Below are 13,025 nucleotides of genomic sequence, written 5' to 3' on the forward strand. Positions count from 1 at the left end.
TACACATACACGCATACACAGGACACCGTTATATTATCTGTTTGACGAAATGGTGCGAAGACACAGGCAAAGCTGCATTAGCTACTGTTTTTTTTTTTTAGCGGTGATAGCTATATATTTTTTTTTTTCTGTTCGAAGCCAAAATTGCTACAGCTTAGCACTGTTCAGTCGCGACAAGCGCGTTTTATTCTTTTCTATTACGCCCGGAATTCTTTCCAAAAGCAATCGTCGAAAATCTTGATGCAATTTTGTCAAAGGATCCTATGCCCACCACACTTCATTTACTTTTTATCGAGAAGTACTTTATTACGAACATAGATGGTAAACTTTAAGTGTCGCATATATTCGCCCGCTGCTCTTTAGCATAAACCGTAGGGTATCAGTTCTGTATGTTCCTGACTAATGACTGTAACCGCTAACTAACCCGTCGTTACCCCCGCCAGTTTCGGTTAAGAGTATCTCGGTAGAATTCGCAAATCTATTTGATCTCAGAGGCGTAATCTAATTACCCTCGCGGGATCGTTAGGGGGCAAATATTTTCGTTCCCAGTTTATCTTCCTCTTTTGTCGAAGGTATATTCTCCTATTATTTTCGCAGCTTTGCAGTACCTGTGCAAAGCAATGTATAACATTTAAATGACGAGTTTTCAGTGTGTATAGGGATGGATTAATTCTTCGGAACTTCCACGATTCATTGGTGAAAGAACGAAATGAGATTGGGGGAGTGAATGATAATAATGAAGCGATCCGGTACGCTTGGCGTACCATTATTATTCATTTTCGTTCGGCAACTTCATCAGTGGACACTATTTATGCATAAATTGAAAGATTTTTATGAAATGTTCTTATAAGTGACAGATTTGATATTTTTACGTAATATATAAATTAATCGGGAGGTTTACTTGAATGTCACTGCAAAAGTATCGTATATTTCCTAAATTCTATCTTCATCGATTATTAACATTTTCAATCATTTCTCTATCGCTTGATATTGATCAGAAGCTTGAAATTTTTTTTTCCTCAAACTAAATCTTCGCTCGTTTCACGTGACAAAAGAATTCTACTTTTTCTTTCCCACGTGTCTTGACATTACACTACAAGAGTGACGATGATTTTTAATTTTCCAATTTATTTTCCAATTCTTTTTCTCTTTTCTTTCCCGACTCGAAACACAGATAATGTATATTTAATCACGTAGACCGACCAAATTGCTTGAACCTATTGTTTTAAATCGGTACGTTCTCATTTTTTTTTTTCGTTTTTATCCAGAAGAAAGGCATTGTTTTTTTAAAATTACATAGGTCCCATTCTTCCTTTAGTATACTCTATTCTTTTCGCGTAAGTTAGTTTGTAGGGTGAATTACGAAATAAGTTGGTGTATGTATATGCAGATCTCAGAGTACACGAGTGCATCTATGCGTACGTGAGTTGTATGTATGAGGGGAGTGAGATAGAAAGGGAGGAAAGATGGCAAAGGAAAGAGGAAAAAATGTGCAATCTCGAACTTTCAATTACTTTCTCCCATAGTCGTGGCCCCGCGAGGCGAAAATTTTTAATTGGGTATCTATAGCGTCTGAAACGGTCGGGCAGAGATATTCTGACGTAAAATCGACGGGAATTTCAGATCGGTTTCGTTCCAGCCAACCGGTTTCTCCCCGATCTGTCCCCCTTTTCTTTCTCGGAAACCGGTGCCGCGCGCCCGCAGAAGGGGAACGAGGATTGTGGGCTCCGGGGGGGAAAGACAAAACCATCCGTCTTTATTCTTCTCACTTTCGTGGCCCGTTTATTCGCAAGTCTGTTTTGAAATTAACGCGCGTAGTTTCTTCCAAGGTGTTTTCCGTTGCTGAGAGGTCACTTTTCGAGGTCAGAATCTTCGAGGGCACTCGAACGGTCCTCTTTGTTTGTCACGTCGATCGACTATTTATCTCCAAAATTCGCGGTTGAAAACGATGGTTCGTGTATTTTCACCGATCGTAAATTAGTTTCTGCTCTCGACGGAGGAGGAAGACGTCACGGCCGTAGACAGAGAGAGCTAATAAAGAGCATCGACGACACTTTTCGTTGTAGGAAGCACGGCGTGGCAAAATCTGCTCGACGCGTCGAACGAATTTCGAACGTCGGCAACTCGTGATTTATTTCTCTTTGGCTGTTAGGCAGAGATTCCAGTATTCGCCCCAGTGATTCTTCTAATCGTGACCCCCGTTAGCCCTAAAACGCTGACTGTATATACATACATACGTGCCAGGGATCGGTGTGTGTGATTTTCGAGGCGCGCGCGTGTCGCGTGTTTCTTTTTTTCCTCTGAACGGCTCATAGGGCGCCGAGTAAACGAATAGTGAAGCACTGCCGTCCTTTGGGGAGATCGACGAATTAAAGAACGGAAGCTGAAACGTACTAAAGGTGGTCGCACGGGGCGCGCGTCCAACCGGAAATCGTGTAAATAAACATTGGGGGGGAGGGGGCGCGGTGGGAAATTTGTAATTTCGAGCAGCCTGTGTAAAAATGCTTGTAAAAAAAACAAACGATGAAGAGGAAACAATTAGTGTACATACGAAACGAGAAACTTATGTATTGTGTATATATACATGTATACACGTAAGAGGGGCGATGTCTCGGCGACAACGGCGTTTTGTTCCGTTCCAGTCGAGGGCGTGACTAAGAATTTCGGTTCTTCAAGTGCAGCAATACGCGTATTATGCTCGAGTCTCGCGGAGGAGCGAAAAATAGTCAGTATGTGGAGGGAAGTGGAAAGCAAACTGGGGAGACAGTTGAAGAGGGAGGTGAAAAAAAAAGGATAGGTTGCCAGGCTCGGTTCGAAGCGATCTTATAACAAAGAAAGGGGGTCGGTGTCCATAGATTTGGCGCGAATTAAATGGGCACGAATTGCAAAGTGAAATATTAATCAACCAATCGATAATACTAACGGGATAAAAAAAGATGATAAGGAATTAGCTGTGATGATGACCCTATAGGTACTACTAATTTTTAATTGGTAACTGATCAATATATATATATATATACACACATATATATATATATTATATATATTATATGTATATGGTAAAGATTAAGGCGGGATAATTTAAGAGCGTGCAAGCACGATGATAATTGATTAATTACGGTTCTTTCGAGAGGGAAACGCGAGGCAACACGAGAGAGAGGAAGAGGGGGTGGCATTGATTCGAAACGAAGTATGGTAGAGAGGCGTTTCTTTAAGTCTTGGGGTGAAAAAATGGAGGACGTTACTATTAATTACGGTAAAGTTTTAGTGGTTAGCCGATGCATGCGCGATCGTGGAGCGCGCGGCATGCTCGAAAGCGTGGCAGAAAATATTGAACGAAGGAAGGGGGTGCAATGATTCGAGCGACGTGGACGAGGATAATATTATTTAGGAACTTTCGAGTACGTCCATCGTGTGTCGTAATCCACCTTCGTGACTTTAAGATGAGAAAAATATAGCTAGTAGTTTCTAATTATAAGGGCCGACGAGGACTTGGGTCGTCTCGACAGAAACGGGGTCGAGGTCGGCTAAAGAGTTTTTATCGTCAGAGACGCTTCCGGTCCGCAGGAGGTGTCCGCGCGCCTTTTCCCCGTTTCGAAATCAAAAAAGTGTCAGAGGGGAGGAGACTCTCCTGATAGAATGATAAAGGGAAGGAATGGGACAAACGGGAACGATACGAGACGATCCATGCTCGGCTGGCATTTATTGTGATATTGTAACGTACAAAATCGTTCGTCGCGAGTTACACGAAAGATCGAGGAATAATCGATAGGACAAAATTAAGATTCTCGTGAATGCTTCACGGATGTGTCATGGGTCCATTTTTGAAAAATAGCAAAAAAGAAACGTTGAACATTCTATGGCTAATAACAACAAACATCTAACACCTGATTCATCCCCGCATTAAATTCCATAATAGAAATCGAATAACTTTGGACATAGATTGAAAAATTCAACCATTGCCAGCGAATGTTCATTGGATAAAGTCTCGGCAGAACATTTCCTTGGACACAGAAACATCAAAGACGAAGTTATTTCGTCGCTTAACACCGTGATGCATCCGTCGGCGAACATTAACGAGGCACGTGTGCGCGCGCAATTTTTGTGTGCCCCCATATGCCTCGCGTCAACCTACACACGTATCCTTCGTACCTTTTCGTGCAAAATTTCCTTTCGCCGGTCTCTTTCGAACGTTAATCGCGCCCTGTCCGTTACGCAATCGAACAAATAGATTTAAAGGCATTAGCACCTAGTACAGATAGCCGAGCAAAAGTTTCAAGTTACATATCCTTGGTTGCCTCTGATATATATATCCGGTTAAGGATATATCCTCTTGGTCCCCAAACATTGTCACTGCGTCAGAACATACGTTTCTCTTTTCCTGGGTAGAATCAGCTGCGGGAGGGATTCCCAGCCGTGGTTCAATTCGCTCTCGGCACTCAGTTTTTGCGACGTTTTGTGACTTCTACGGATTCTACCGATCGAAAGAGGGCTTGTTTCCAGCGAAGGCGAATCTTGGTAAACGGGATCGTCCTCGGTACAACGCACGATTCGTTTCGTCTCTGGTGTCAGATGTTTCGCTTTGTTTCTCGTGAACGAACCCTTTTAATAAGTTTTAATTAGGTTTATCTAGGGGTGTATGCTGTTCGTTTAATTTTAAATTGTTCGCATAGGTTTTTCTTATTAGGTTTAATGACATCGGGAAGGCAGTCTCTTGCTATTACTTTTTCTGTTCCCATATCTTCATTCTTTTTTTTCTTTTCGTCGTTTTTAGTCGCGACTACACGTCGTAGGTTTGGAAGGGATCGATGATCACGTCCCCCTATCACGGTCGAGTTTATTTGGTCAGCGAAATTTTTAAGCGAACAACTTAGGCGTACCGTGTGTACGCGTTTTTTTTTCTTTTCCTTTTTTTTTATCGTTCTTCTATGTGTTCGCGTGTTCGGGGAGACTTCGTGTGCTGTAAAACGTTAAAGAGCAGAGAAATGTTTCTCTACGAATTATACATTGCATATCCGTGCCACTACTACTCATTAGGGAAAGAATACCGGCGAACGTCGAGGCTCCTTTCGAGCGAGCAGTTCCGAGAATGGATAAACGCTCGCGCAGCGGACGGAAATAATAGAACCAACGTCTTCGAACGACCGTCAAACCGAGCGTCTCGGTCGCGCCTCGGGCTCTTTCCAAAATGTATTTTTCGGGGGAAAGACCCCGAGGCCCGAGCGGTAATCATCATCATCACACAGACCCCATTACCGATTTCACGGCGCGATGACCGAAGGGAGAAATCTACGGCTCATACGATACTCATGCGAAAACCCACTGATCATATATAGGGACACAAACAGAAAAAGTAACACAGCCACGCGAAACACTATGTCGATTAATTAATTAAGCCTTAAATTTAGGATTAAGTTGCGAGAAGGTCTGAGGAGCAAAGATGGGAAAGGAAAAAGGAGAAAGAGAGATGGCCAGCGCCAATGGTCCGCGATTTATTAATCATACATAAGTACTTCGTATGTGTTTTTAATTGGGAGCCCGATTTTTAGCCGAGACGGTTTTGCTTTTTCTTTCTCCCTTTCTTTAACCAGAGTCAATGCCTCCTGTTTCCTTTTATTTCGGATTGGAGTGGCTCCAAGATTCCACTGGCGTACCTAAATCATTTCGGTCCAAATCGGTAGTGCTTTAACGTCACCGTTTGATCTCAGTTGTCACGCGAGGGTCCTTTTTCCTTTTTTAAAGCTCGAGACGCCAAGCGAGCGCGTCGTCATCGAATCACGCAGGCTTCTACTTCGTTCGTTTCTTTTTTTTTTTTATTCTCGAAAGATCAACACGGCGGTGTCGCGTGACGCTCGGACCGGATTGCTTCGAGCGTGACGCGCCACGTTCGACTGGCCGGGGGGAGATGAGGGAGGCGCAAGAACGATCGAGCGCTGCGTGGTTCTATGGTTGCAGTACCTACGTATTATATCGATTGACAAAAAAGACACACTTTCGAAGGGTCCGGGCCAGCGCTGTCAGCAAACCTCTTCTCTTCAAGATGGCGGGCAGTTAAGGCAGCGCCGGTCCAAGCCGCCGTTCGACGTGATTTTTACCTACGGTAGCAAGGCGAAGTATCTCGTAACTGTCGACCGTTCACTCGCGGGAATCCCCTTCGAAACGCATCTCCGACGAGCCTGTGACAATATTTTTTACCCTTCTTCCTGCTGCTGCTCGTGAAAGTCCTCAGCCGTCCATCAGCGCCCGACGCTCGACCCTCGGCTCTCTCCTTTTTAATTCAACGGACTAATTTTTACAAGCGGATAATCGACACGGGAAAGACAAACGTCCCGGAAGAACAGCTTGGCGCGAGGTCTGACGGACGGCTGTTTGAAAAAAAAAAATGAAGAGAAAAGGTGGGAGAAACGGAACGGCCGCCGCCGCGGCGAGAAAACGCACTGACTATTTTAGCGAAACGAGATTCGACCATGTACCTTGATATACATATATTATATACCTTGCGCGTGTTTCCAGAAAGTCTGTAGCGAGTGCGGGAGAGAGAGAGAGGGAGGGAGAGAATGTGTGCGTGACTGTGCGCGAGCGTGCCAAAAAGAGTAAGGTCGAGCGAGTGAGAGAGAGAGAAATATATATATATATATATATATTATATACGGAGGGAGAGCTTCTGTTCGTCGTCGAAGCGAGCGAAGCTGAGAGAAAAAGCGGACGCGTTTCGCCCTCCCCTCGAAACAGAAACACTGAAGACCATTTATCCCTGAGCTGTTCCAACGAAACAGCTCGGCGAAAATAATAAAAGGAAGTTCGAGGGGCTCCCGGAGAAACGCGTCCGCCTTGGATTCCGTACTTCTCGCACGCGCAGGGTTCGCATCGTCGCGATCGGTAGAGGAGGAGGAGAAAAGACGCACGGTCGCCCGCGCGTGCGTGACAATAATTTTCCTACGTGTCGACCAGCGTTGCGATGTATCTTTCGTTGGTTTCTTTCGTCTCTCCCTTTCGTTCCGTGGCTCAGCGGGGGACCCGGAGGGCAACGTTTGCGCCGAGAAGTCGACGCAGAAAGTATCACGACGCCTAAAATCTCCCGCGACTTCTGCTCTGTCGCAGCTCCAGCCATTCGAATCGTCAATTATTAAATTACTCGCGCTGCCGATCGTGCGTCCGGCTCTGCGTTCTAATTGGCCAGTAAACGAGGGATTAAGAGGTTCTAGCTCTCCGCGGGTGCCATTCGGCCCCTTCGGACAAGCTCCACCGTGGAAGCAGTTCAGACGGATTTAAATTCACTCGCGAAACCCCATTTCGATAACTCTGTACAGCATATACTGGTTTGCTACGCGTTTTATGGTTTCCGCAAGACGAACGGGGGCTTGGGGCGACGCGTATACACCGTGTTCCCCGGGTCTTCCTCGTCGGGGGGAGCTTAGTTTTAAAATGGACAATAGTATTTCTTCGGTTATTGCTGCTTCTACGGCGGAGCCTGCTCAGCGGGAATATGTCTAAGTGCCTCGGAAGTCTTCTGCCTTCTTGCTTTCCGTAACCGAAAGGTTCTGAACCGAACTCCCACGCGCTCCTGGGGACTGCGTCCTTCAAAGAGGATTCGACGTGCGAAAAAGGAAAGAAGGACCGAGCTTCCAGCCTTCGGATGTATTTCTAAGCGGAGGCTAGGACCCCGCGGCGTGTAACGAAATCGATCGGGGGAAGCGTTCGCAATGAATTTCGACGCGATCCAGTCCGGACGGTAGAACGCTTTATGGTACCATGACGCAAATGGTCCGACGAAACGGCCTTTCTCTTGCCCCGCGCAGACGTTTCTCTTCCGTTCCGAGCACACGTCCTACAAAACCACGTGGCATTTCTTCTTCGTATGGTTCCCCTTACTGTCTATATTCCGTTTCGTTTTGTAAGCTTACATTTTACACCGAGCATCGCTGTACAGAGCATTGTTCCGCGAAACTCTGGTCTGCTTTAACCGAACCGACATTAGAAGTTAACGAGAAGAGAGGAGACTCGTGGCGGTGCACCAAAGGGCACTACCCAGCGAAGCTTATACTTCCAAGGCGGACGGCTCTCCAAGTTCCCATGATTTCTTAGATTCCCGGCTGGATTCAATTCCGGACAGCAAAACACGTTGTTCCCCCGTGAAACGGGCGCGGGGAGGCATAGCTATCAGGCTCGAAACCATCGAAATTACGCAATCGCCCGTCGCGTTACGGTCGTACAGGCTTCGCGGGTCCGCTGTGGTTATATAAAAAGCAAAAAAAAGAAGGAGGCCAGAACTTTTGTTCTGCCGTTCCAACGAATAGAGGCGGCGAGTTTATCCGTAGGCAGTAAACGAAAAAAAAGAAATGAATCCGTAGGATTAATGATTATAATGGATATATCGAGCCGCGATCTCTGTGATGAAGACGATAAAGCGCTGACGGCGACTAGCGAGAGGATTGATAACGATTTTACCGTTCGCGTCGCTTCGCTAACCACGTCGCGGACACGATGCAATTTGCTGTCATGATTTTAGGGTACACGTAAGGATAGAATTATAATTGTATATCTATTATTATCCGTAACACGCAGGGAGTGCGTTTAAGGTTCGACTACGTGCGTATTTCGTAAAACACATTGTACCATTGTAGCGTATAAAAAAGGGTGCCCAGTTTCGCGTACACACGAGGGAGAGGATCGAGCGGTAGCGACCGACGATTGTACATAAAGAACGACGAATTCGATTGTGCGACGAGCCGCGGCAAACGCTCACCGCGCGCGCAGTGTGTGAGAGAGAGAGAGGTAGAGGGAGGAAGGGAGAGAGAGCGCGAGAGAGAGAGAATATTTTGTTAACGTAAGCGGAGAGAAGAGCTCGACTTTCTTTTCTGGAGGGGGGCGATGGCTGGTCGTGATTTTCGAGCGCACGTTTCGAGTTTTCGAGGGAGGAGCGATGTAACGCAAGGGTGAGAGGAAGGGTGGCAAACTGGAGGGAGCACGGACACCGTCGTTGCGCGCAAGAACGAGACTCCTTTATCATTCCGAACGGCGCTCGTCGAGCATCTTGGTCCGTCGAGAATGTGCACACATTCCTGGGGTTGGATCGTCGATCTTTCTGATGAGATTCATATTCGCACCGAGGAAGGGGGATGAAGGAAGAGGATCTCGACGGGGAGTGACTCCTGTCGGGACACTTTTCCCCGCGGAAGAGGAGAGGGACCAAGATCGAAGATGGAACGACGCAAGAGGATAACGGGAGAAGGTTTAACAACAAAGCGCGATCGACGGGATAATGGATCATCGATTGGGCCACCCTCTCGACGCGCATCCCGTTGTTTTCTTGGCGAAACAATCGTCTCGCGTTTGCGCGTCCGACGTGAAGAGGACCGACGGAGAAGAAGATGGCATCAGGTTGGACGGGAAGCGAAGGGCCAGGCTCCGAAGACTCGAAAGCTTTTCCAAGGGATAATATAGTAATCGCTCGAGGCTCGATAGAGGAACAATTATTTTTTGCCGTGTTTTCTCCTATCGGACGAAGAGGAAACGCCTAAAGGTTCCCGTCGCGGGTCCGAGCGACGCGAGAACGGCGAGGCGGGAGAGAGAGAGAGAGAGAGAGAGAGTTCCTCTGGATACGTAAGGGATGGCGTAACGCGAAGAGCCAGTAAGAAAAATATATGCCGCGGACGATGGGAGATAGATCCGAGTCGTACCCAAAGCGTAAACGTTTATATCCGTAATTTTGGTACTGTTGTTGTATTCGGCGTGTACACGCATTTACAAGCGATACGCCCCGTGGTATCGCGGAGAGGGAGCCGGGAGTAGATGGCAGAGAACAAATGTCTTTCAAGGATCGTCGATTCGATTCGCCGCCGAGCGAGAGGGGACGGATGGATGATTCGAGAGAGGGAAGATGTTGAGAGCGACGAGGAAAGGAGAGAGACCCCCCCACGCTCTTCTGCTTGAGCGACACACCGTGTCCGGGGATGGAGATCGGATCTGTCGAGCGAAGTCGGAGCGGATGTGCGAGGGTTTCTAAAAAACGATCAGAAAAATGTCTTTTTGATAACAAAAAGCGCCAAAAAAATCAGTGTATAAAGTCAAACGAGAGTGCGTGTATGCGCGTGTGCTTGAGAGGACGGATGAATGGGGAGGAAGGGAAGGTTCGGCGATGGAAGCGGCGAAGAAAAGAGTCCAGGCGACGAGAGGAGAGGAGGAGAGTCGGCGAAATGCGTTGGTGTGCAATAGTCGTCCGGAGGAATCGACTGTTCTTCTGGGCAAGCTCGAAGACGAAGGAAGAAAACGTTTTTTTTGGATATAATCCTCTTTCGTCGAGAAGAGACGAGCCTGTTTTTGATGCGAGGATCTTTTTTAGAAAGACGGAGGGGCGCCGAGGCGTCCGGAGTTGTTCGGCGGATGGCTCGGCAGAACTTTGGAGACTTTGGAAGAGAGTATTTCTGGTACAGCACAATTACACACGCATACAGACACGCCCATATATACGTATGTACATAGCGCGACAGATGGAGAGGCGACTGGGAGGATACTTCATATTCAGCTCATCAAACCATTGGAAAATACGAGCACGCGTTTGTGCGAGTCACGTGCGGAAAATTCGGGTGGACACTGGACGCACATATCTACATACTGTACATCACGTTAAATAATGGAGGGGAAGCGCTCTTCTGGATCGAGACTACGAGCGTAGATATACGGACCGGGAGAAGGCCGCGCTCGTGTGGCGGAGGACGCCTGAAGATTTTCAATGAAGGCGCCGCTCCACACCGCGAAAGGCAGGAGATGTTAATTCGGAAGTTTACCCAGCGCGGATCGAAGCCACTTGAAGCAAACGAAGGAGGAAGAAGTAGAAGCAACGAGAGAAAATTTTTAAATGTTTCCTGGCATCGTAGATCATCCTTTGTGTTCTTTCCTCTCTTTTCTTCTTTTTAGCCCCTCCCCAAACATTATTTCTCCTCACTTTCTTATCCACCCTTGGTAATTCATGAGAAAACAGTCGACACGAAGCATTCAACTTCGTTCCTTGACCAGAATCAACTTCATTTTCCGACATATTACCTCGAACACACACATCTATGCATATCCTGTCCACATTTTCATTTTACTATCCCTTTTTTCTTTAGGGCCCTTCTCAGGGCCCGCAATTGCATCATCCACGGAGTAGCGGCCTCTCGGCTCAACTAAACATGAGAAATCTGTCCTTTTTAGGACATTCTGAAACTGTCCTTTTTAGGACATTATGAAACTGTCCTTCTCAGGACATTCCGAAAATGTCCTTTTCAGGACAAAGGTCTGAAGCTGCCCTTTCCAGGGCCCAGCTTCGAAGATTCTTTTCACGAGGAGATACTGCGGAATTTGTCCTTTGTCAGGATGAAATCGAAGACATCTTTCCTTGAGGAAGCATCAGACGAAAATGTCCTTTTCAGGACAAAGTGTACCTGAATCACGTACAAATATTCCTTGTGGATTTTAGACTGAAGCGACTTTGGGTACGTATTATTTATTTTAACTGTATCCACAGAGTTTTTGTTTAAGTTTTACAGAATCCGAGCCATGTAGATCGACGAGTACTGCAAATGGAGTGCGTAACTTGTCCAATGCATATGTAAGCATTATTCAGTACGTAGCTGAAGAAGGTCACGGGACAGATCCACTGTGGAACGTTCGAGAAGTTCACACGTGTCACGGCTCTGCTAGGGAAGTAGGCGACTTCGAACGCTGCCTGGCTAAATCATTTGTTAAGGAAAACAGTTGATTGTGATAGATGAAACGCGGCTGCTAGAGGCGTAGCCGAAAGGAACGCTCGGTTTTATGCGTTCGAGTAATTGGAGAGGGGTTTAACTGTTCTTTTAGATCATTTCTTTATGATTACGTGACCATTTGCATGTGGATTGATTGTGTTTTCGAATTTCGATCTTGAACAATCAAAATAAATGTAGCAGGTATTGAAGTTCAGTATATACGTGAGAGGGAGAGATATAATAAAGTTCTGGTAACACGCCAACAGCCGTAGCTGCGCAGAAAGCACCAGTTGCCCTCGGATCACCGAAGTCAAGCTGCATTGGGCATGGTCAGTACTGGGATGGGTGACCGACCGGGGGGACGACCAGCTAAAATAATAAAATAAAATAAAACAATTGTTCCTGTGCTATTTACGAATTATATTAATGATTCATAGATCACGTCGAACTTTTTGATAGATCTTGTATAAGAATGATATCTAGTTATTTATCGGGAGTATAGTAGTAATTAATAGATATCGTTTTAATGCGAAGGAACTATAACTGGAACAGAACACAGTCCTTTCTCTCTCTTATCGACGTTGAAAACTTCAGCTAGGTTCTTACGTCTCCATCGACTTATATAAAGCTCGCAAATATTGGCCTGGTTTTTTACACTTTATCTGCGTACGTCACTGTGACGTCGAAGCCTGACTAATCGAACAGATAAAAAACGTCACAGTTCGAAAACTGAAAGGAAGAGCGTGGCAAACGTAACTGTAAATTATGCTGGAGAAATCGACTGACTGCTTCAACCTATTTAGTCGCGGTTCTATTGTTGTAACTAGCTAATGTACCTGAGGCGAGAAATTTTAACGAATATATTCTTGTACTGAAAACCGGGTGATATATTTTTCAATAATAACGCAACTTGCGACAGAACTCGTTTATAATGCGTCAATAAATTTTCTAGCCTCAAAAAGTACCGTAAATCCTTCGCCTTCCTAGAATTCAGCTGAGTAGGTCACAAACGGGATTCTGTCGAGCTTTCACCTACTCAATTACATTCTGCAAAATGATTAAGACGCGCAAAAAATACACAAAAAACCAAAAGACACTTTTAATTCTCTTAAATTACTAACGCATCCAACTTTATTTGGCGTTAAAATAGACCTACAACCGCGTCCCTTGTTACTCATTTTCCCAATTAAGCTACATGAATCTATTTTTGCACAATGAAATATTGCATTAAGTTCAGTACAGACATTTAAATCTTCCGATACGATTACGATAATCGTTTCTTATTAAATTTTTATTTAT

This window comes from Andrena cerasifolii, chromosome 10 (assembly GCF_050908995.1).
Source record: "Andrena cerasifolii isolate SP2316 chromosome 10, iyAndCera1_principal, whole genome shotgun sequence".
In the NCBI taxonomy this organism is placed as follows: Eukaryota; Metazoa; Arthropoda; class Insecta; order Hymenoptera; family Andrenidae; genus Andrena; species Andrena cerasifolii.